Source organism: Pagrus pagrus (genome assembly GCF_965226575.1).
Source record: "Pagrus pagrus genome assembly, chromosome: 16".
Taxonomy (NCBI): Eukaryota; Metazoa; Chordata; class Actinopteri; order Spariformes; family Sparidae; genus Pagrus; species Pagrus pagrus.
Window position 1 is genome coordinate 27386343 of NC_140200.1, and position 17051 is coordinate 27403393.

Genomic DNA, 17051 nt, shown 5'->3' on the forward strand with positions numbered 1-17051 from the left:
CCCAAAGAGAAGCTGTCAAAGTGGTTCTTTACGGAGAAGAAATAAAAAAAGGAATATAAAGCGATTTCTTAATCATTCCCCGCTGCAAATACCATGCTCTGGTCAAATAAATTCTCAGCCTCCACATGGAAATAATCAGCAGTCAATGCCTTGAACACATTGTGTTGTCTCCCAAAATGCTCAGCCTAACGTAACTGCCATTAGTCACACAGAGACAATTAAAAAAAGCTGCCCCCGCCTGTCCTTTGTAAATCTGTCTGAATTGCCTTAATCCTTCACTATTAAACTCAAGAATAGTTGGTAGAACCATTCATATCTATATAGGCGACTCCACTGTGCTGCAGTCGAGCAGAGCTGTGAGGATTCGGCCCCAGAAAGCAGCAGCAGGGGGTGGGGGGGGCTGTTTGTGATGCAGATTCCCTACAAGAAGAGGACCACCAGCAGAGTGGAGCACAAACACACACATACACACTCATACAGTATGTCGGTTTGTCAGTTTATCAGGCTGAGCCGAGCCTTGTAATACAAGTCAGTGTTGTCCCCTGTGGATGTGATGGAAGGAGGTTTAGGGTTTTACTCAGCCGTCTGCTGAGGTGTCACTCTGCCTCAGCCGGCAGGAACAAGCTAATGAAAGACTGTTATTATTTTGGTGTTAATTGGGGCTGTGTATCAAAACTCAATGATTTTTTCAGAACAGACCTAAATATGTCCGTAGCACCAAGCATTGCTGTTAAGCACTGAAACTTTGCAACAAATGTCTGATCAGATTTATAATCTCATTCTTTAATCAGGTAAAAGAGAGAACTTGTAAATAACTGTGTTCCCCAGAGCAGTGATGGAGTGTAACTAAGTACATTCAAGTACTGTACATAAGTACAATTTTGAGGTACTTTCTACTTTATTCCAGCAATTTTATACTTCCACTCGACTACATAGTGGAGGCAAGTATTGTACTTTTTACCTCAATACATTTATTTGAAACTTCAGTAACTAGTTACTTTGAAGATTGTTGCATCAGAACCAAAGCAGCACCTTTGTAAATGTATCTATCTATCAACAATCAAATTAAATAAAACACAGATTCTGATGATCACAAAAATCAGCCAGGCTAATATATACATGAAATAAATGTATAATGTACTTTAACTTGAACTGATACTTCAGTAAATATTTGACATGAGATTGTGACTTTTACTCAAGTACTGTTCCTACGACTGACTTTCACTTTTACCAAAGTAATATTTTAACTTTATATCTTAACTTTTCTTGATGACTTTTATATGCTTTTTACAGCACATTGGTACATCGGTATGAAAACTGGCAAAAATATCAGAATAACTGGCCAAGTGTGAAGGACTGGTTCACACCAGAGAGTGGCACAGCAGAGTTCATCCATGCATCCTCATGAAATAGGTCGTGCTATGGGCCTTGTGACATAGTGAATATTTGCAGGATTAATTGCGAGCTAATTGCTAACTTGTAACTAGCTAGAATGCTAGCACTAATCAGTAACAAAATTGTTGTTATCGTTGTTGTTGTTGTTGTTGTCGTATGATCGTTGACACTTGGCTTTGTAACTGTAAATTAAGATGGCTTTCCTTCCTTCAAAAGTTCAACTTGACACAAACATTTTGCACAGATTTCCTTCTTTCCTCAGGCTGTGAGACTCCTGAACTCCTCCTCAACACTCCAGCATGAATAGTTTATTTATCCGACTGGTTTATTATTTATTAATTAGGCTGTTTAGTTTTTGTATTTTCTGTGTGTATGTAGCTTAGAGAATTAAAAACAGAAATTTAAAAAAATGCTACTTGGTCTTGACCTGGATAAGACGAAATACTGTAAAATATTGATTATAAGCCAAAAATATGGGCCATCAGCAGCTTTAACCAAAAATGTTGTGTATTCGTAGGAATCTATCAAAGCCCATGTTTGTCCAGTCATCAAACACACACTCACACAGACTTGTGTATACAGTATGCTCATACAGAACGTTGGATAAACCAGGGTGATTATAGTTTTTAATTAAAATGAAACCACCACCAGCCAGGCGAACCAAACATAGCTTAACTTTTCCCAAGATAATTTCAGCTAACGTTAGGCCTGCATGGAAGTTATTTTACTGACTGACAAAAGTTGAAATTTATGAAAAGTTTGATATAATTCTTACAAATCTGAGTTAACACAAAGTGTCTTACAGACGGTTTCTCTCCTAACAAAGTCCAAATAGGATAACAGCGCCATGTATATTGGGCCAAAGCAGCTTAAAGTCGTGTACCAAAGCGAGTGACAGAGGGCTCATAAATTGAGAGATGAAGCCCGACATCCTGATTAAGGCATGCAAGGTGTCAAATCATTGTCAGCCTTTGTGTATTGGCCGCAGGATTTGCCATTACTGTAATTGGTGATTTCTGTCTGATAGGCAGCGAGGGCGACGAGGCTTAAAACTTAGTGGGAGAGCCCGAGCCAGAGTTTGCTTTTCAGGGTGCTGAGCTTCTCCCAAACCTCATCCCAATTACCCCGGGAACAATGACAAACAGCAGCTTTTGCCTCTTTGTGTCAGACGTCCGGTATGTTTACTCAGCGTATCTCCAATCCACTTTGTCACCAGTTAATTGGAGAGCGGTGAGTTATTCTAATGCAAATGGAAGACATGTTCACGCAATTTAAAGCAAGCTACCTTCAGGTGACAAAATAACAAAAAGTGTGTTGACAGTCACAGCAGCACACCGTGCATACACCCTCAGTGTGTGGGGTGGCACTGACTTTATGCACTCATCTCCAGCGGCTGTCAGATGCTTCACTTGGACTTCCAGACTGAATTCATCTCCTGTTATCAACTGCAATTTAATTTCAGCCAGAAAGCCGAGGTTGTTATCAGCAATATGTCAGATTAACAAGCCCATAATGCTGAAATACATCCAGTCGATGCATTAAGTCACTGAATCTTGCAAGCTAGATGTAATTTAATTCTGCATAGTAGACAAAATCAAATCACGTCATGACATTAATAAGTGATTATCTCTCTTCCTGAGAAGTGTTTATACAAAAAAGCCAAACCTGTTGAAAACACAGGGGTCTCTGCAGGCCTCTCATTTCATCTCTCATCTAGACATCTACTGCCAATGTACACTGGTCTTAACACATTGTGACATAGTTTTTGGCAGCACTCGACAGCGAGTCACCAGCGTGATAGGGAGATGATTTGGGGGGAATTTACAAATTTAATTAGCTTGGTCTCTAAGGAAACAAGCTCTTCCAACTTTCATTTAGATGTAATCTTTCTTCAGAGAATACACGGTTCTCACAGAAGAATAGCTCTTCTCAGTCCCATTACTTGATGACAGACACTGGCTGCTTAGTTCCAGAGAGTGCAATGGCAAGAAAAACAGTGATAACAGCCACCCACCATGGAAACACAGCAAAAATGTGGATGAATTAGAGGTGTGAAGGCAGACAAAATTCACATGTTTGGGCCAGGGCTTGTTGCTTTTTTTTTGGTACTGAGGTGGTAACGAAGCAATCTGGGAAATATAGGAAGTCTTTGACTGAGGTAAAACAAGATAAAACAACTCAAAACATACCAAAATAACTTTGCAAACTACACTTCTTTTTCACAAAGAAAGAAGTGCACACTTTTTCTTCTAACTGATAGAAGCAAATAATCTGTTTCCTAAAAACATGCCTTTCTCCACACCCACTTGCCTGCAAGCTGTTTCTCTGAAGGTAACTGATCTATTTCCAGCTTGAATGCGTTGTACTTTTTGCCAACAATCTCTGAAATCACAAGGTTAAATGGGCAATCATTTTTTTCACAGCAAGACTGTGCTTCAGTCAGACCCACTAACTCTTTGTCACAGCTGTCCAAGGATGCAGCAGAGTGAGCAGAGAGGACGGACGGGTGAAGGAGATCATCTGATACAAAGGGACTGAGAGACTATGTAAAAGCTCTTGGCCGTGTTACCTTGTCACAGCATCCCTTACGCCCTCACTAACTTCCTCTAGTCCAGATGTGAAGCCCATCTGCTCCACACCCAATACCAGTGTCCTTTTGGATGCTCGGCTGCCATAATCTTTTTACTGTTGTTTTATATCAAATAATTAAAAGCAGCCTACCAGATGGTTGTCACACACTCCCTCTCCTTTGATAACACAAAGGTTTTGCACTGGTTTAAAGCATTAGAAGTACAGCTGAGGAAGCTAGCAGGTGTGCAGGACTAAACTAAGTCATGGTCGGGCCCTGAAAGAATTCAAGGCGACAGCTTTGGTGGGTCAAAAGGTTGTCCATAATTGCCAGCGGCCTGTTTGAGTGGAGGCAAATGGACTCTGGATTTTTTTTTTCCCTTTCCTTTTTCCAAAGCCAAAGTGGTCTGCCACAAACTCATTATGATTTCCAAGTGTGATGATCTGAATAAAAGGGGAGGGGGTTGAAGCAGGGGGTTGAAGACATAATTAGTTTTCCTCACTGCAGGAGACAGTGTGCTGATGAGACAATGGAAGACAGAAAAAAGCCGAGCTGTCAATCTAGCCCGATTCTTTCATCTCACAAAGCACCAGTGAGTAATGCTCGCAGACCCCCAAAAAATCCTCACACAACCTGCAACCACAGTGCACAACCATGTTATGCAACGCAAACCTGTGCCAATTCCTCAACCATTAACCATTTCATAGACCTCGGGAAGGAAGAGAACGGGTTCTAGCAAACACATTCCAGGTCATGCTCTGTCAAAGTGCTAGAAATCAATATAAATGTTCAACACTTACTTAATACACCTGACATCATGTTCCATCTTTATGTTTTAATTACTCTGACTTACTCTGAGAATGCTGCAAAACTGTTTCGCTGTGAGGCAGATATATACAGAATGTTTTGGGTGAACTTATCCTTTGAAGTATTAGGATTAATCCTATTTGCCTGAACTCTTTAATACATCCAGTAGCAAACCACACATTCAGATAACATATTTGTTATCCAGGCCAATGCTTCATTGTCCAATCCTTCCAAAATGTGTCTCAGAAGCAAGGTTATCAATGGCCTCCACCAACTCCTGGGAGTAGCACAGAAAGCAAGAGTGACAACAGCAGAGTTTGTGTCGATGTAATACTGTTCTATAGCACAACAATAAATGATTAACAGGATGAAGGATTTTTATTCCATCTTTCACTTTATTCTAAAATTTTACTTTGATAAATGCAGGCTCAGGCAGATGTGGCTGTTTCCAGTGTGAGATAGATGAAATGTTTTTACTCTGGCTAACATGCTAACACTCTGTGGTCTCCAAACAATCCCTCTGCACCACCAGACAAAATACCATCGCCTACAGGATACAACGATCAAAGTTTAGCTATTGACTGGGGATTGCTGCTGTTCTGTGTGTGTTTTGTGTGTGCGTGTGTGTGTGTGGGTGTGTGTGTGTATTTTGTCCAGTAGGGGGAATTCACTGCTATTGGGCACCTACGGCATGCAACCCCGCTTGGCTTTTATTACCCTTGGAAGTCCTTTTAACTCCTTCGGCAGGAAATGAAACACTCGAATGGCTCTATTGCAAAGTGCCCGAGCCATTTGCAGCCAGGGCCGTGACATTCCCGAGCATGTGTTCCATATAAAGAGAGGCTCTGGGAGTCACAGGTGCATGCTGACAGGGTGTGTATGGTATGTGTGCATGTGTCAGTGTGTGTGTGTCTGTGTGTGTTTGTGTGTATTTGATTGAATGTATATGAGAGTGGAGAGGGAGTGGAAGTGAGTGAGTAGATAAAGAGAGCGAAGGAAAGAAAGTATTTTGGTGTTTACTGAGGCCTTACAGTCACCCGTGGGCAGTAAACAGAGAGCTGCTGCATTCCAGAGCCAAAGCCAGCTGCCTTCACTGACCGGTCAACGCTTGAAAACACACAGGGCAACTTTAAATATGGAAGCTGAAGTTCACTTTTCAGCTAGAACTTTTCAGGGAGGAAAACAAGGCTGTTGACTGATTATTTTTCATTGGCTGTAACACTGCAACCAATATTATCAATACAAAAAAATAACCTGTTGATTACTTGGTGATCAACACATTTGAAGGGTCTTCCATTGGCATGGGGGTGAGAAGATAATGAAGATAACTTTTCCTTTAAGGCTGTAGCAGAAACAACCCAGAGTATATTGCCTATGAATTTAAGTTTTCTTTTGTAACTGTTGAAAGAAAAGAACACATTCCTCCTCTTACACAGTGTTGCTTCGATAAGCGATTATTATAGCCCATCCCTGGTTGTTATTTTTGTTTGTTTTTGCACCTGATGCATTTTTCTGATTTATTATGCCTGGCAGCAAAAAAGCTTCTGGCTTCCAACCTCCTTTATTGTTATTATTTTGTTTGTAGAAATGATATTTTCCAGAAATGAAACTTTGTCACAAGCAGTTTAAAAAATCATCTGCATTTAAAGACAGATGATGAATGATCGGGTGTGTTGCTCCGCCACAATGAGGACTTTGTTGCTCAACTCGAGAACAATGTGTGTGTGTGTGTGTGTGTGTGTGTGTGTGTGTGTGTGTGTGTCTGTGTGTGCTGGGTGCTTCACAGCACTGTTAAATATGTATATTCTCATCGCATCTCTTTTGTTCTCAGGTCACACTGTTATTTGTCCCACGCTTCATCTGCCGCAGCAGACTGACTACCTTAATTAGTGGCACTCACTGAGAGACATTAATAAGTGTCCAACAAACCTGAGATGGAATATATTAGAGTTCCATTTTTGTCGACAGTGACATTTCTCATCAACTACCCCTCAGGTCTGTAATTTCACTGAGCGACTGCTCTCTGCTCGTGATGTGTCAGCCTGTGGTGGTGGCAGGGAGGCATAGAGGGCTCATGTGCTCATACCTTAATCTGTTCATGGACTATTACATATACATGAAAAAAAAATAAAAGAGTGGAAAATGTATCAGTCCGTTGCTCTTTTATCAAGGTCAATTGATGCTTCTTTACAAAAGCAAGCTCATTTAAAAACCACTGGTTGGTTCATCCAAATTACATAAAAAAGCAGTTTATTCAAATATTTTGTTTTATTTTAAAGTTCTATTTATTTACTTCATTTATTCACTTACTTCAATTTCATACTTCAAAGAGGTCTTCTTATTGAGATTGGTATGTCTTATGTACGAAGATGAAAATATACTTTTAAAGCTTAGAAATACACGTGGATAATTCACTGATACACATACATTTTCACAATAAAGGAAAAAAAATGATAAGTGTCACTGCAAAATATATTACAGATGTGATTACAAAAATCAAAGTACAACCTTTTATAATGCTCCAGTGAAATAAGAGAAAGTAACATGATATATTGTTGGAGCTCGTTCCATTTGTATGCAGCACAGCATCTGAATACACTTTTGCCAAGTTCAGTGTGAACAGGAGGTACAACTGAAGTTAAAATGCTCTGTGACATTGTGATTACTGTATTTCATTTCTACTAGTAGCAGAGGTAACTTGGTAGTGCCGTCATAGAGCCTTAGAAATAAACAACATACATTGCTGTTTGTTTAAGTTTGTTAAGTTTGTTAAAGATATCGCAGATACATTTCTACTTTCACCCCTATACAATACAGGCAAATGGAATTTTGTTTGTGGTCATCTAAGCTGTGAAAAATGACATCTTATTTTTCCAGAAACAGTGTCTCTTGTCTCTCCCTGGTAACTTGACCAACAGTTGCCCCCTTTTGTGGTTGGAATTTCCAGGAAACTGCAAAACCTTTCATAGCTAAAGGCTCGATTCTGACATTTAAATGCCATTATTATTTTACAATAGATACCAGTAATTTGAAGAGGAATTGTCGTTCCACTAAAATGTAATACCACATACAGTATTACAAGGGTAGACGACTAATTGAATCTTTCACAGCTTTGTCTTCTGTGTTCAGCTCATTGCTGCCAGTTAAAGGAAAAAAGATGAAAACTATGCTTGATGAAATAATTATCCCCATATTAAGTCATAATGAGATAAAAATCATAATTATGGAATTGAAAGTCAAAATTATGAGATAAAAAGTTGACATTATGAGATACAACTCATAATTATGGGATAAAAAGTCATACTTACAAGATAAAGAGTTAAAAACTGAGATATAAAGAGATTTCTATCTCATAAATTTATCTCAGAATTTGCAACTTTTAGTCTCAAATTTTTGCCTTTATATCCCATAATTATGATTCACCATGGTGTTCTTTTTATTTATTTATTATTTCAATCAAGGCTGACTTAAGTTTTTTTTTTTCTTTAGCAGAAATGGGCCTCCATAGTTCTGAGTAGCATTCTCATTGAGTTTATTTCACCACTGTGTTTGGCCTTGCCGACACTGATAGCTTTGCACATGTAATTCTGGTTTATCATTTCACCCAGAGTGACTTCTAGAGACAGAATGGATGTCTTGCTTTCAGACAAATCAACAGAAAGATCTGTGAGGTGAACTTGCAACCTTCACCTCATCAGACTGTCACTCTGACCATTCAGCCAGCCTGTCGCCAACATGTAAACATGCAGCGGAGTCTAGTCAAATACTTCAGTGCCTGAGCTTCCTGCAGAGACATCCTTATTTATTTACACAAGGGGTTTATGATATCAACATTTGGGGGATATTATATTTGTGTGTGTGTATTTTGTGATAAGTGCAACAATGCTCAGGGAAACTTGTTTAGTGGCCAACTTCTGCAGAAAATGAGTTGTCAAATGTCTCGGCTGATAAATGAGAGCGGCTGACATCCATGAAGGAAACAAGTGATTTTAGGAAGGTAAAGGTCCGACTGAGAAGCTGACTTTCTATGTGGAAGGTAAACACCAGACTGACTGCCAGAAAAAACAAAAAAACAGAACAAAAAAAAACACTGCCTCAATCTCTTTCTGTTGCCTCGCAGAGGTCTGAATAATTAAAGACGTGTGTGAGTCTGCTCCAGGGGAACACAGCCTATAGGATAAAGTTGAATGTGAATCAGCGCTCCCTTTTCAACTTCCACATATTCCCAGCTGAGCCCCAAACATCAAAATGTTGCAACTTTTCAGACAGTTTTCAGAATGAAATAATATCGCTCTCTGCAAATGTTCCAAATTAATAACACTGCATCCAAACACAAACAAACAGGGTGGGAGACAGAGCTTCTGTGGAAACAAACAAAAATGATCCACATAAAATACAAAGAGTCACAGAAAATTAATGAAGAGGTGCTGGGGTTGCAATCATAATAATAACGGTAAAACTATGTATGTACTAAGTACTACTACTACTACTGTAAATACATCCGTTGAGGTAGAGTTAATGTATAGTTGGACTACGAAACTTTATAACCTGGATTCATCAAGTTCTTTGATGTAATTTTAATGTCGGTTTGAACTCTTTCTCTCATTTAAACCTGAGATCTGAGTGAGTACCAGTAGAACACCAGTACAACCACCAGCTGTTGGAACAAAGGAACAAAGACCTACAGCTATTTCTTTGCATGTGAGTGTTTTAACTGCACGTCTTCAATCTTAAGACAGTTTTTGCTGATGTCTTGCTTTTCATTTGGTCCACAACTGGATGCTGACTCCCCTTTTTCTGATTCTCTGGAATATTTAGTTACATGATGCAGGCTCTAGTACAGCGCTGTGGCAGAAGCTGCATGCCTGTGATCTACATTAACGCTCTATACCTATTATATATGCTTTATATCTCTTTAATGCTTGAATTATTAAATCACAAAGTAATTTTTGTGTTTATTTTAACTCTTCAACAAGTAAAAACTTTTTTTTCAATATATGTTATTTTGAAGGAGTTAGGTAAAGGGTATATTCTGCCTCTTGGTAGCATATTTAGATCAAATGGTCATATTTTGATCAAGACCCTATAATCTTGCTATTTAAATAATAGTTAAATATTTTTTTTTTAAAGTATTTCTTTATGGTTGAAAATATTTTTTAGCTGTCTGGTTTTTGGGACTAAAAGGATTTATTCCAGAGGCATCTCCTCTTCCCTCCACCATTTTGAATATATGATGGAACAAAATTTCAAACATATCCATGTTTGACCCACACACTCAATACTGGGCTTTTATTACATTCACCAACCAGAGGCCAAACTATCAATTTTGCAAACAAGATTTTTGTGTGTATGTACGTGCGTGTTTTTGTGTGTGTATATGTGTGTGTGTGTGTCAGCCCCCTCCCCCCCATCCATGTCATGGATTTTCTTGAAAAAATAATGTGATTAACTTAATTAATTTCATGAGATTTTAGTTGTACTCAACGCAACAACAGGCGTTGAGGCCCAAATTCATAACTAAGAAAGTATTTGGAGTACAGCTGTAGGATTTTAACATCGAAGACATAAAAATGGTCATGGAATTACTTTACATGTTCCTTATTGTCAACAGCTCCCCATTATAAAACCCAAATCAATAATTTTTCAATCTGTCTCTCAATACTTTCTGACTTCCTTAACGTGTGGGTGACTTTACTATTGTTAGTGGCAGAATGATACACATTTGGTGTTCTTCTGAGTATTTATGACAGCAGGATGTGTCTGTGAGATCGAGTTAAAATAAACTGTGTATTCATGGTGATGAAGGAACATGTCACTCAGTACAGTTGATGTCTTTTAGTTTTTTAACAAAAAGCTAAATACGTTTTTAAACAACCATGGCACAGAGGAAGATGTATGCACACAAACATGCGCTAGGATGCATTCATTGTTGATTTCAGTCTTTTCATACAACCTGTCGATAATTAAAGATGCTGAATATCGACACAGTATATCGGCCATTTGCAGCTATCAGCCCTCTAACGCCAGGTTCAGACAGGAAGCGGAAGCGCTGCGCTCAGAAATTCTCGCACAAGCCACAGCCCTTCTGTTCACACCAGACGCAAATTTCTCCGCACCGGTTGGCAAGCGTCTCTGCTCCTCGGCTGTTCTGTAGTCACACTTGGAGCTGTTTTTAATCATGGGTAAGTAAATAACCGCATAAAAAGCATTTTTCTGTCAATCGGGGTGTTGAAAATAGTTTTATTTTGAAATTTGTTTCATTTTGAAAATCGACCAGATTCTCTCGTTGTTGCTTTGTCTGACTTCCTGCCAAGCTTGACTCATTCGGCCACGGCACGTGGAGAAATTAGACCAGATGCCGAAACGATCGCTGCACGGCGCACCAGCAGTGGAGCAGAGCGCCGCAACGCTTCCTATGTGAACAACACCATTGATTAACATGGGCGGCGAAAACGAAAATGGCTCCGCTCCTCGGCACTTCGCAGCTAATCGCGGCGCTTCCGCGTCCTGTCTGAACCCAGCTTAATCCTGTAGCCTACTAGAGAAGGCCTATTCTCAACTACAGCCCTGCATGCAGTCTGCCTTTCCAAGGCAGTGAAACAGCCCGTTCCTCTGACAGGCTTCCTGCACCAAGAGAAAGGACTGTCCAATGGCTGCGATAGGGACCAAGTGAAGGGGAAAGAGGCAACGCCAGCTTCCATGAGGGAGGGCTCATTCAAGCAGGGCAGATTCGGGGGGATTTAGGGAGCTCGTCTGCCAGCAATAAAAGGCTGAAACAGGATACTTGGTGAGATTAATTACCTAGATAGGCCACGATAATGCCATTTAAATGGGAAAGTAATTAAAGTGCACCTTCCATGAAAATTATTCATTGCTGACGGATTGGGTGACAGACAAATCAGGAGGCATTTACAGAAAAGCTACAGGTTAAGTGCTCCGAGCTGCTGCTCTGAGACCACCACAGTTTTATTGCAGCTGTTGAATCTTACTGCTTTGCCCAGCTCTCATCAAATTACTGCGAGCATGTGGAGCGGGGGGGCGATGAAAAGAATGGGCTCCCAGGTAACGTAAAACCGGGGACAAATGCTACAAAGGAGGATCCGCTTAACTAGAAAATTACACTGGCTGGCACTGGTCAGTGGGGACTGCTCAGAATCAATCAATCCTTCTGTTTAAGGCCACCATGGCAGATTAGAACACAAAAAGGGATAAATCAATGCCCTTATTGTTCCCCAAGTGTTACTTTCACAAATGCACCGAACAATTTCCATTTAGGGGTTATAAAGTGTCAATAAAGTGGCCATATTGATTACCACTGAGGAGCTGGGGTATCAATTTGCACCCCTGAACATTTAATATTTTGATGATCATCTTTTTCGTAGAGGTAAAATACGATCAAACTCAAGGCTATCTTCCTTTCTGAACTCCAGACACTAAACTGCTGGAGGACAGTGAAGCAACCAAACAAAATGGGAATATTTGATTCTCACACAATGCAAGGGCACCAAGGCTTTTCAGATCAAAGTGAGATGCTTAGCTTACATTCTTATTCGCCTCTTTTTTTCCTTCTGCATTGAGATACTGTACTGAAGGGAATAGCCTGTTGTTATCTTTGAATGTTTAAGTAGGTTTGTACTTGAGGGGGACTGAAACATCATCGTACATTCACACAGTGTTGCACAACAAATGAAGCGAAGAATGGCTAAAAATAAATACCAAAGATAACTTTGTTGGCTGATTTTGAAAATATGTGAGATAACTGTATCTTACACAAAGCCTTCAAATGTAATATAATGACTCCTATCTTATCATGTGTGTTTAGTCATGCACGTTTTGGAATGACAGCCATGGAATTCTTGGCATTCAGAGACAATCTAGTCAAACTGAGTCTAAACTATGTAGACATTCAACTCATTGTGTACACAAGATGGTGTTTTTCCATGTTGGTTTCATGTCTGAATAAGCACCCAAGTAACTGTTTAACAGACAAGTCATGACGGCAACCTTAAGGGACCATTGTGTAGAATTTAGAAGGACCTACTGGCAGAAATGCAATATAACATTCATCATGATTGGTCATCAGTGTATAGTCCAACACATCCTCATACATAAATGACTGAATAGGCTGATTAAGCATAACAGCTTAATTGTTGCAGTGTACCAACGACAAGCGTAAGGGACGGTCGTCAAACCATCACAGTTTGGTTAGGTTTAGGCACAAAACTACTTAGTTAGGTTTACGAAAACATCATGGTTTCAGTTAAAATACCTACAATATGTAACTCAAAGTTATGTTACGTTGCACTGTGTTGTGTAAAATGACTTAAGGTTTCACACTGGACACAAAGGACAGTTTTTTGGGTGAAAGTTGTGTGTTTCTGGACCCATTCATCCACCCGAACTCCTCCCTATGCTGACCCTAACCCATTGCTTTTTATACCACTTTGCCTGACATCCTCCTTTGCTAGTGTAATAATAACTACAGCCACTAGAGGTCAACATCTAACAATTAACGTAATATGGCTTTATAACATAAACTTCACTGGGAAAGAAATAATTATAAATTATCCTAAGCATCTCCTTTTCTGCATTATAATCTAAATCAAAATAAATTGTTTTCATATTGCCGCATTTTGTATACAGCCATACCGACATATCTGTGATAGGCCAATATCAATCGATAATATCGGCCAACTGATTTATCAGTCAAGCTCTAGTTTGTATAGTAGACCTGAACAGACAAACCAAACACTGGCTCTAGAGAGGGCAGTATGCCTTTTTCGCGGCCACCGTAGGTTCCCCTACATGCTTCGAAAGGGAGGGGTGAGGGGAGAGGTGATGAATTGGTTGCAATCAACACGCTCACCATAAGATGCCACTAAATCCTTCACACTGGTCCTTTAAAATATGCAGAGTGCCAAAGGGAAGGGTGTGGTTGGTTGTAGCGATAGTGTAGGCATTTTTTGAATTTGTGAAGGGGCCATGTTGCAGCTAAAACAGGGTATTAAGTTGTTCTTTAAGGCTTCACTGGCAAATCCATTTCATAATCCAACATTGATGCTGTCTGTGAGATATGATAAAAGACTCCTCTATGCTCCCTCTTGTGTAATAGGTTCAAAATGTTGTGAGAGCATTGTGGTTCTTTCTATAAATGTCCTGCAATGATGAAAATGTTGTTATTGGAAACCTTGTCAATATTTTAACAGAGAGATATAGTCAGCAATGTTACATATTCCATGTGTCAGAAGGGCTTTACACAAACACAGATGTAAGATTTGAAACAACGTCTTTATCTATTCAGAGGTTTTGGAATGACGTCCGTGGCATTCTGAGGCATTTCTAGTCAAACTCACCACAGTCTAAATAATGCATCCGCCTAAGTCACACCCCCTGTTTTCTGCTCTGACTCACCCATGGAGCCTGTGAATACTTGAGCACAGCTCAACTATTATAAAAGTTGCTATCTGAGAGTAACAGCTTTGTGCTGCTGGCTAACACAAGCAGTCAACATTAAAATCAATTTCCACTAGCTCCACCTTTTACTCATTTTATTGTTTGTACCTCTTACTGATCGCACCAAAACCCCATTTCGATGGTCTCAAGCTGAATGTGTACACCCACACACACACACACACACACACACACAGGTCCTGTAGTCTTTCCCATTACTAATTTCAAATCCTATTTCTGTGCCCTTCTCCACAGTGATTTTTCTGGCTCAGAGATGTGAACATCCGCTTGAATAAATATTAATGGTTACTCTATGAGCAGTGCCCACTCACAAGTGTGCTGGAAGAACAAAAGGCCTTGTTTACAAGTGTGCTTGAGGAAAGCTAAGGCACGGAGGGCCTCCTAGGGCCTCCAAGGGCGGTTCTGTGACGCTGTTGACTTACAATGGAGTGCTGATTGAAACACACTCTTAACTTCCAGCATACAGCTATGGTGAAGGCAGCGAAAATCCTCAACATGACGAAATTTCTATTCAACGGCTGCAAGGATGGAGCTGGAGAAATCAAGCTTAGGAACTTGCAGCCTCTACTTAAACTCATTTAAGACAGAGCTGAGAGGTAATTAGGTTTCTGGGAACAATAAGCACTCAGCACCTTGTGTAGTTCCAGCCTTGCTTCAGACATTTCCTTTGGTGTAATTAGGGGAGGTGTGAATTCCTCATCAGATGGATCACCATCTGCATTCACACACTGCGTGTTCATTCCCCGAGTCCCCAGCTCAGAGCCTATGTTCATCCTGATTATCATGCAGGAGGTCGAAATGGGAAGGGATGGAGGAGAGGGCTTCCCTTTTTTAAGGTTCTTTCAGTGCTACAGTGCTTCAGCACCTCACCACACAAAGGTTAATCAATTCTGAATGATGAGCCATAAAAGCTTAAATAATGCAGTCATTCTCTAATGAGTGGTGCTGCATGCTTGCTCAGGAAGGACCGATTGTTTTAGGAAGCTCCGATGTTCCAATTACAAGGCGCTCAAGCATTCCCTAACTGCCCAGAGAGCGCTGGACACAGTGAGGGTCCAGTGAGCAGGACATTGAGCCCCGCAGCAAATGGGAAACAAGAGAGACCCATCACTGACCGTCAATATAAACCTTATTCTGACTATTGAGTGGCACGCCAGCCGAAACCTAGAGAGTACACCATAATCTGTAACTGTATCTGTGCTCGGAGTGGGAGGGGCTTAACCAGTTTTTTTAGAAATTTGAATTGATAAACGTCAGTCAGCTAGGATTTTCCTTCATCAGGAGTACAGAAAATGACATATTTAAGGAAGAGGATAATCTTACTTGTGAAAAGTACATTATCTGATACTCATTTGTGTCAAGTGCTGGCTCATCCCTGCTGAGTTTTGACTGTAGTTTCACGGTGAATTCTGTTAGATACAGCTTAAAAGTTCCACAAAAAGCTTAAGATTTTTTTGTCACACGTAACAAAGTAGTTTTTGTCCCTAATTGAAACCAAACTGACGAGGAAAGAGTCATATAGGTAAAGGCAATTAGTCATGACAACCATAACAAATGTGTGACTATTCCTCTGCACATTCATGTATTTGTTTCATTGCTTCAGTAATTTCAGCATTCAGATAAAGTTATTATTCTGTCCCAGAGCTGCCCTACCATTAAACAGATGGAGTGGGTCAACCTGCCTTAAAGAGCCGCAGAAGGAATTTGACTAGTCTGGGTTTCAAAGAGGTATTTTAGTATTACATCATGGTCTGTAATCTTTCAAAGACTAGTCCATCCTGATACCCTGCAACCGTGAAATCAAGGCATCTTTGTAATTATTGAAATAAAATTTAACAAATGTAGAGATATTGATGATTGATACAAACTATAAGATATCCACACTAAAGGGAATTCATCCAAAAAATTATCTGCAACCTGATCCATCTGGGCCAATTCTACTGATTATAGTGTTATCACATGTTAAATGGTGCCACTTACTCGAAATAATAAACATGACACCATCTTGGCCAAGCACGCCACTCTCTTTCACAATCGCTAATGGCAAAATATTCCACCGGGTTAACTGAGTAATTGTCTGTTGTCAACATGCCACGTATAATTATGAGCGACTCTAAAAGAGCATGTGTTAATTGTTTTTTCCGGGTTTTTCCTGCAGGTCGTCCTCTTCCCACCATCCTCGTGTCCTTGGCCTGACAACCCCTCGGCACATTCCAGCGCGTGTCTCTGTCACAAACCCAGCATCACGAAATACATCACCCCCAACACTACATCCTGCACACATCCATTCAATTCAATGCCTCTCTCTCTCTCTCTCTCTCTAACCCTAACCCAATAGAGAGGTATGTTTCTATGTGAGTGACTAAACCACTATGAAGATGATGTAAAAGTAGCAGGACATGACTGGCCATCACAAGGCAGAGGGCAGGTGTAGTTTGCCAGAGAGAGAGGTTATACACCCAGCTATATGCAGCAGCCTTCTTTGAATCACTATAGTCAGAACACTCTTTGGGCCAACTGTATTTCATGGATGCTCAAGCATGAAAGAGGAATCTTGTTGGGTGGATCCATAGAAATAATGAATAAAAAAGGCTTCAGAGTTTGTCACTGCAAAATACAGCATTTTAATTATGGGTGATTCCCTTGAGACTAAGCTGCAAATACAGTACTAGCTCTTTAGGTACCACTGGGAGTCTGCATCATTGCTAAGCTAATAATGTTTGCCACTATGGTGCTGATATACACATTAAATTAATCTAAGTAATATGCATACTGGATATATTATGGATCATATCCGACTATGGTCATT

General features: G+C 40.1%; 1 protein-coding gene across 4 annotated transcripts in view; it reads right to left on the reverse strand.

Annotated features, from left to right (window-relative positions):
- The window catches only part of epha7 (eph receptor A7), a 94372-nt gene that overhangs the window by 43273 nt on the left and 34048 nt on the right, over window positions 1-17051 (reverse strand). The window lies entirely within an intron of this gene.